The sequence below is a fragment of the Cryptomeria japonica genome, chromosome 7 (assembly GCF_030272615.1).
Source record: "Cryptomeria japonica chromosome 7, Sugi_1.0, whole genome shotgun sequence".
NCBI classification, from domain to species: domain Eukaryota; kingdom Viridiplantae; phylum Streptophyta; class Pinopsida; order Cupressales; family Cupressaceae; genus Cryptomeria; species Cryptomeria japonica.
In genome coordinates this window covers 766,410,539-766,418,432 of record NC_081411.1, presented here as the reverse complement: position 1 = coordinate 766,418,432, position 7,894 = coordinate 766,410,539, and the positions used below count along the sequence as shown (strand labels likewise).

The 7,894-nt window shown below is 34.1% G+C and overlaps 1 pseudogene; it reads right to left on the bottom strand.

Annotated features, from left to right (window-relative positions):
- Positions 1 to 459: 459 nt before the first annotated feature.
- LOC131059926 (proline-rich receptor-like protein kinase PERK1) lies at positions 460 to 1,809 on the bottom strand (annotated as a pseudogene).
- Positions 1,810 to 7,894: the final 6,085 nt, after the last annotated feature.

Here is a 7,894-nt window from a genome sequence, read left to right as displayed (position 1 = left end):
TTATTTGCTCATGACTTTAAAAAATTATCAGCAAACCTTCCCTATTCCTATGACAGTCTAATACATGTAGTTGCAAGAAGTAGAAACAGAAGCTTACGTATAGCTAGTCCTATTACTAAGTGGGATTATGACTCAGGTAGTCATGATGTTGATTGGATGGCCTGCTTGATCAAGTTACTTATGCATTTAAGATTGATGCAAAATTTATGTAGGTAGAATTTCCCATAATCTTTGAAACGTTTGAGAATCGACTGTGACATTCTAACAAGTAGACCATTTGGAGGAAGACAAATTCCAGTAAAAGCCTCCATTGTCCTCTCTTTTTTAAATCTAAAAGTGATAAGAGGCAAATACTTATATATTTATATCTGTAATCAATTCTGATTCATAACTCTGCAATAGAAACCAATGCCAGAACATAATAGGGGAAATTGAGTGCATCTATTTAGAAAGGAAAATATACAAGCTGAATTTAACCAAACACAATGCCAAAAAAGAGGTTTGATATAATTTTCTGTCACAATTTTCTGAGACTATCAAACATTCATGCTTGTGGTCTAGGAAATTTTAAACATTCAATTGCAATGCTCTGCTTAAAATTTTACAGAATAAGCCAAACTAATGAAAAGCTTTAAAAAGATATTGGCTGGAATCATAGTCCGTGCTTCCATATGATCCATACACAGTACTATGCCCTAGCTTCACTCCCTCATTTACATCATCAAGAGAAACATCACCTTCCAAGGCTCGAGCTATCTGGAGAACATGGCTACTTTCAATCCAGGCACTCAAAACAATAGCATTGAAATTCAAGCATATTGCACACACAATATAATTCAAAGCTTGACAAATATATCTCACTAGAAGTAGACAACATACCTGTGACCATACGAGGGTGTCTTCTTGCAAAATATTGAACAGAAGAGGCTGCACATGCAACCAGTTGCATCATCTTATTTGAATTTTAGTTCTGCAATTGGCGATCAACAAGTTCATCAACATTGCCATCTTCAAGTGCTCGAGTAAGGGTGGGTTGAGCCTCCACAATGATAAATCCTCGTATCAGTTTTAAACCATGGATATTTGATAAATTGGCATAAGATTTTTGTCAGTAATAGTATCACATTATACATTATAATCACAGCTATGGTACTAACCCAATCCATTAGACTTCCTTTAGTAAATGATGCAGGTGAATCTACTGCCCTAAGACCAGTAATCAACTCAAGGAGCATGCTACCAAAAGAAAAAAACATCTTATTTATTTGTCAATTTACGACTTGAAGCATATTCAAGAGCCAAATACTTGCCCATACAAATGATAAGTCTGCTTGAGTTAGAAAGAAAAAAGGTAGCAAATAGATTCAGATGAAATGAAGGGTAGGAGAAAAAGTGGGAAGCACAATTGACTATGCAGTTGAAATATTTGTACCTAAAAGTTCCAATAAGCGTTGTAGAGACATTAGTAAAGCCATTAGAAGCAAGCTTTGCAAGTCCAAAATTTGCAATCTAAAGCCAAAAACCATCAAGATCAGTTGGATTGCATATTTAAGGTTATAAAATAGAGTTTGTTGCTCAGTAGCCTACCTTAGGTTCAAGGTTCAAATCTAGAAGAATATTGGATGATTTGATGCCACGATGAATAATCTTGGGATAACCTGGAAACCAGCATAAATTTAGAACCTTATGCCATATAGTAAGTCTACAAGAAGATAGACAATAAGAACAACATAACTAACAATCTTCATGTAGATAAACAAGTCCACGGGCTGCTCCTATTGCAATCTTCATCTTATGTTGCCAATCCATCATTGTCAGTTGTTTTTTCCCTGTGATTGGTAAGAAGAAAGGGGATTGTGGAGATGTGAGTAAAGCCATCAAAAGCAAGCTTTGCCAATCCAAAATCTGCAACCTGAAGTCAAAAACTATCAAGACCGATTGGATTGCATATTTAAGGTTATAAAATAGAGTTTGTTGCTCAGTAGCCTACCTTAGCTTCAAAGTTCAAATCTAGAAGAATATTGGATGATTTGATCCCACGATGAATAATTTTGGGATAGCCTAGAAACCAGCACAAATTTAGAACCTTATGCCATATAGTAAGTCTATAAGAAGATAAAACAATAAGAACAACATAACTAAAAGTCAATATTAACAAGGATGGTCAAGGTCAGCAAATCAAGATAGTTTTGATGAGAGGTTTGTAATGGAGTGGTGACATGGTGACAACCCTAGTAAAGCCAAATAAATGGAGTCTTAAAGATGACAATGACAAACATAAAATCTCTTCTATATGTTAGTAATAAATTATAGAAGGATATTATGAAATCCTTTTAAGACAATTAAGATGGCAGTGAAGTACAGGGCATTAAGGAAAACTTAAGGAATTCATCATATGCATAGACATTAACATGGGGGTTGATAAGTAAAGAGAACACTACATGACAGAGGTTACTACTGATGACAGATAAATGGTAGTTTTTGAAGGAATTTAAAAGGCAAGCACTAGCTCAATATTTTGAGCAGACAAGCTTGATATTATGGCTTTCCTCTGCTATCTCAAATTGTGTCTAGTCAAAATTAGGCAGATCTGGTATATTCTTATGTCTATAGCATTGGATATGGTTGCTGCTTTGACCACTCATCTGGCGTAACAGTAAAATACCCTCTTTGGATGAAAGCCTCAACAAAATAAAATAGATTTAAAGGTTTTTTTTTTCAATTAGATGATGTTTGTGAGGAACTAGAGTTTACAGAGAATTAACAAATCTGGTTTATTCAAAATTTATTGTGAACACATGGAATGTTGCAATTGAAATTTGAGGAGGTTCAGCTGGACAATGGGACTATTCCCCATGTGAACTGTTCTCTTCGTATACCTTAAAATGTCTAGAAAAACAAGATACTAAAATAAATGTAGAATACCCAAAACAAAGTGATAGTCATGTTTTGCAAGATGCCATTGCTAACAAAGAAGTTGAAGTCTGTAAAGTTAGTGTATGGAGAGAATTTTCTAGCAGAGAAGGCAAAAGGCCATCAGTTACAATTTTTAGCAAATGTGGTTCTAGTTAACAACTGAAGCCATGCTAATTGCTAGGACATTAAGGACATGGATTATATCTTCCCTAGGGCCTAATGCTGTTGCAAAGCACATTGTAGAGTTAGTAGAAGCCTCAAGCATACATTCTGGTAGTTTAAAGAACCATGACAATGCAAAAATATTTAGATAATTTTTAATGGCAATGCAACAAGATTTAAATTGTATCAGATAAACAATTTAATCATAAACTGAGAATAGAGCATGACTTAGATAAGTGTAAAATTGATAGAATTATTGCCAGCTGTAAAGAAGAAAAGGGAAAAGGTGGGAAATTTAGATAACATGGAAAATATTACGTACAATAAACTGTTAAGTCTTGTGGTGTAGGCGTACAATGCACTGTTGATTATTGTAGTGTGAATGAGTTCTAGGTAAATAACTGCAGCATAGTAGCCTGATTTGTATGTGTTTGAAGACTTGTACGTGAGCTCTGCAATCATTGAAAGAGTAAATTTCTTAGCAATATCCATTATTTAATGGAATCGAGTCGTGGTGCACTAGCAATGGGAATTCTTTTGGAGCATCTCAAGATTATTATGCAAAACAACAATCAGGTTAGACAATAACAATAACTAGTAAAATAAATTTATTCTAATTCTTGTAATTTTATTCATTTTTAAATGGATAAATAATTGTCATATGAACTTAATTCTATGCCAAAAACTAGACCAGAATCAATTGCAACTATATATATTTTTTCAAAACTAAGTGTAGATTAAATCAATTAAGTTTATGAAAAAAAATTGCCCAGTAAATGGAGGTACGTACATTGCAAACCAGAATCAACTGCAACTATATATATTTTTTCAAAACTGTGTAGATTGAATCAACTTTATGCAAATGCATTGCACAGTAAATGGAGCTACCTAAATTGCAATTGCGGTGACTATAACTGGAGTTGTAGTGATATTGCAAAGTGGTCTGTCCAGTATGTATCTAGTATAGTGAGGTTTACAAGAGCAATATCGATATTACGTATCCAAAAATGATCCAACAAACTGCCTGCGTGTGTTGTTGGCTTGTCAATAACCAATGAAAGTCTGTGATGTTGCATAGATTCAAGGAGCATTGTTTGTGTCTTTGTGGAATGTAGCATGTTAATGTTGAAGTCTCTAGCAATAATTAGTTTGGAATTGGGTGGTAGTGTGTTTGATGATGATCTGTACTAGGTTGAATAGATCAGCAATGGGTGCAGTTGGTGTTAAATACAGATTTGCGATGAGTAGAGGAATACCAAGGTGCAAAAGGTCAACTGTTATTGATTCTAGATGCTTTGTTGCAAAAGTTTCAGTTTTTTGCAATGTGGTTGTTTTCGTGCAACATGTTAGTTGGCCATGAATAGCTAGCGAAGGATAGCATCTGAATTTTGCATTGAGCAGTTTAAGATTTTCAAGAGTCCTATCTTTTGTTTCTTGGAAGCAAAGCACAGTTGCTGCAAGCAGATCATAGTCATGGGCTATTTCTTGTGCGTGCAATTCAAAGCTACGTGTATTCAAAGAGCATATAATGATCTGGTTTGACGGTACTGAAGAAAGGCTGTATTGGAGTTTCCATTGTGCTGAAGTTCGAAGACGTTGCATTTCGTTGTCCACTTTTTGACATACTTTGAAATTTGAGTGTTGCAATTGGTGCATTAGGTACAATGATTCGATGTTTCTTACACGTGACAAAGCAGTGTAGACAAGACCATGTTGATAGACTTTAGAAGGGTCAAAAGCAAGTGTGCCCATTGTCAAGCCCTGTGCTCTGTGGATTGTTTGTGCACATGCTAATTGGAAAGGGAATTGTGTTTGAGTGACTATTTTTGTACCTGTTTTGACTCTTCTAGCAATTCTCATTATTGGTGTCCAGGAAGGCAAAATACAACTTTTGTATAGACTTTGCATTCTTTGGCGATGAAATTTCCCAATTGTAGGGTCATTGAATTGAATCCAAATGATATCTTGTTGCTCAGTTGTGTGCAATTGGAAAATGCCATAAGTACCATTGACTAGTCCATCTTGTGTATTGAGGTTTGGATGCCAATGGTAAGTGTGTATAGCATAATAGTGTCATCTACAACATCCAATTTGGTAGAAGTAAAATGTAGACAAATATTAAAACAAATTTTTTTAATTTTCATTATTGACCAAGCTACAAGTAAATCACAAGGCATGCATCAAGCTGTAAACATTGAGTCTAGCTCTTGAAGACAGCCCAAAATATGAGATAGTGTTACTCACAAATATTTCTAACACACAATGAGTATTTATTCCTATCTCCCCAGTCGATTATTTAACAATCAATAGAAAGAATTTGTGTCTTTGTAATATGCGTGGAAACCAAATCATGAAGATCACTAAGCATTCAAATTACACAAGAAATCAGAAATTAACAATATTCAGCTTAAAACAAAGAATGTTAAATAAGCCGATTCTATTAATAACAAATAAGATGAGAGTAAAAGTTTTTGTTGGAAAAACATAAACCACAACAAAAAAGGGGCTATAGCTCGAGTGACATAGCACAATCAATGACAAGCCCTAGGGCACTTATAAAAAACATCTTATAGTATCACCCATTCTTAAGCATTCAAGTGTCATACGTAATTTTTTAGAGCATCAATTTAAAGCACTCTATAATGGCCAATGGTGGATTATGTACATATAGTTTTATCCTCTGCTTATATAGCTATCTCTCTTTTCATACCAACATCAAAGAGATTAAATGTTTTCCATAGAGTACATTTTCTTATATAAATATATTTTTTTTCTTTGGGTAGCCTATAATTTTTCAGAATGGAAATCATGGATTTCATTTGAACACACATCTTTATTTCTCTAAACATCTGAAACATTTCGTAGAACTTGTAACTTTTCTTAAAATTGATTAATATTTAAATTTTCATATTTGTTGTAAGACAATCTTCAGTATGTATTATAGAGTAATCCATGTACAAACAAGCTTTGTCAAATTTCAACTTTGACAGATAAGCATGTATGGATTTTGCCTTCTTCGTAGCTTTAGATCAGTTATGATATCATATTTCTCAATTTCATTTTGCTCCTTGTCTTGTTCAATTTCATTTTCAAGGTCTATTGCTGGATAGGTATCATTGTTATGTTGTGTGGCAACCTGGTCGATGTCACCCCATCTATAATCAACTTGTGCAATAAACATTTTTTCAATTTTTGTAATTTATTCTTTGTTTGCATTGAATGCTACAGACCATGTAATATGACCATTTAACAATGTTTGTTCATTAGTTCTGAAAGGTACGTATAACATAAGTTTTTCTCTACAGTAGTTCTCATGATCAATATGTGGATTGTATCTTACATAGCGTATGATCTGTGGCTTTCTCCTTTTTTGTATCTCTGTTGAATTGCTGGAATAGAAAGCTGTATATTCAGCTAGTGATAGTTTGTCAAAAACAATTGGTCTTTGTGTGTATTTTTCTATTGTAGATGTGTACATAATATTTTCAGAATCATCTTGTTCTCTTGCCAATAGCTTAGGGCTTTTCAATATGAAAACTCTCTTGTCTAGTGGTGTAGTATTTATGAAAACAGTTTTCCTCGAACATTTACGCAATGGCAATAAGAGGGCAATGTGAACAGCTTGTCGACTGGACATTTGTTGATAGTTAAGCAATGCATTACCTAGTTTTCGTTTGAACTTTATCTTCTCATCGTAAGCATAAGGGCATTGTTGTCGCAATTGGCGAAATGCAAGAGATAATGATCTATCTTGCGGCAACATACACATCTAATATAAATTGTGCGTCTATATTTGCATACCATAGAGCTGGCACATGCCTTGCAAATGAATTTATCCAAATATCAGCTGGGTGTCTTTCTAGCATCACAATTTTCCGTGACAATGTTGATTGTAACATTCTGATGTATTTTGCTTCGTCTATCTCAAATTCTTCCAAGAAACTGTCAAATGTAGTTTCCTTTGTATAGTGTTTATTTGCTAATTGCTTAAAGAAATTTCTTGCTCTATCTTTCATTGTAGTATTAGCAATTGGTAAGGGCTCTAATATTGTTGTTCTTCTCATGGGGGGCAAAGGGAAACTGAATCAGCAGCTGGAGGTTTTGTACTTTTTACAAGTTTTTGTATCATGATGTGTTTGCATTTTGACAAGATTTGTATGAAGCAATGACGAATCACATGAAATATACTTGCCAACAAAGTTTTCTATTTCAGTATCATTGCAATTTCTATATATAGGTGCATTTTTTATCCATAGCATAAAATGCACATGTTCATTTCCTTTGTTTTGGAACCTAGTGACAAAAAAGTAGTCCAATAGTTTGCCAAATAACTGATCGTTTTTTGACATCATTTTCCGAAATGCATTGACCCTATGGTTGAAGTAGCGGTTGCAAAGTATTGGATTTTTCCTGATTTCAAAGTCTAAGTTCTTATCTTCTATAGTTTTGTTGTGCTTAGTCTCTTGTGTGGTAGATATATGCTGCAATGCTTTGCACAATGGCTCCCAAAAGTGCTCAGCACTTGTTAATGTTACAAAAAAAGTTGACGGTCCTAATTGTCTTATCATTGCAAATATATTTTTCCTTGTGTTTTCTAAATAGTCAGGAGATGTCCGGATAGTCCTTAATGATCTAAAGCCCAATGGGGACAATATTTTTTCCAAATTAGCAGGACTACGGACGTCCTTTGCAAGCAGCTTTTTACCTTTCAATTCAACTTTCCTAATGCAAACCCATGCTAGGGAAGATATTTGTTGGATAATAATTTTAATGGCTTTGAAAAAGTCCAGTAAGATTCATTACAAAATATTGGTTC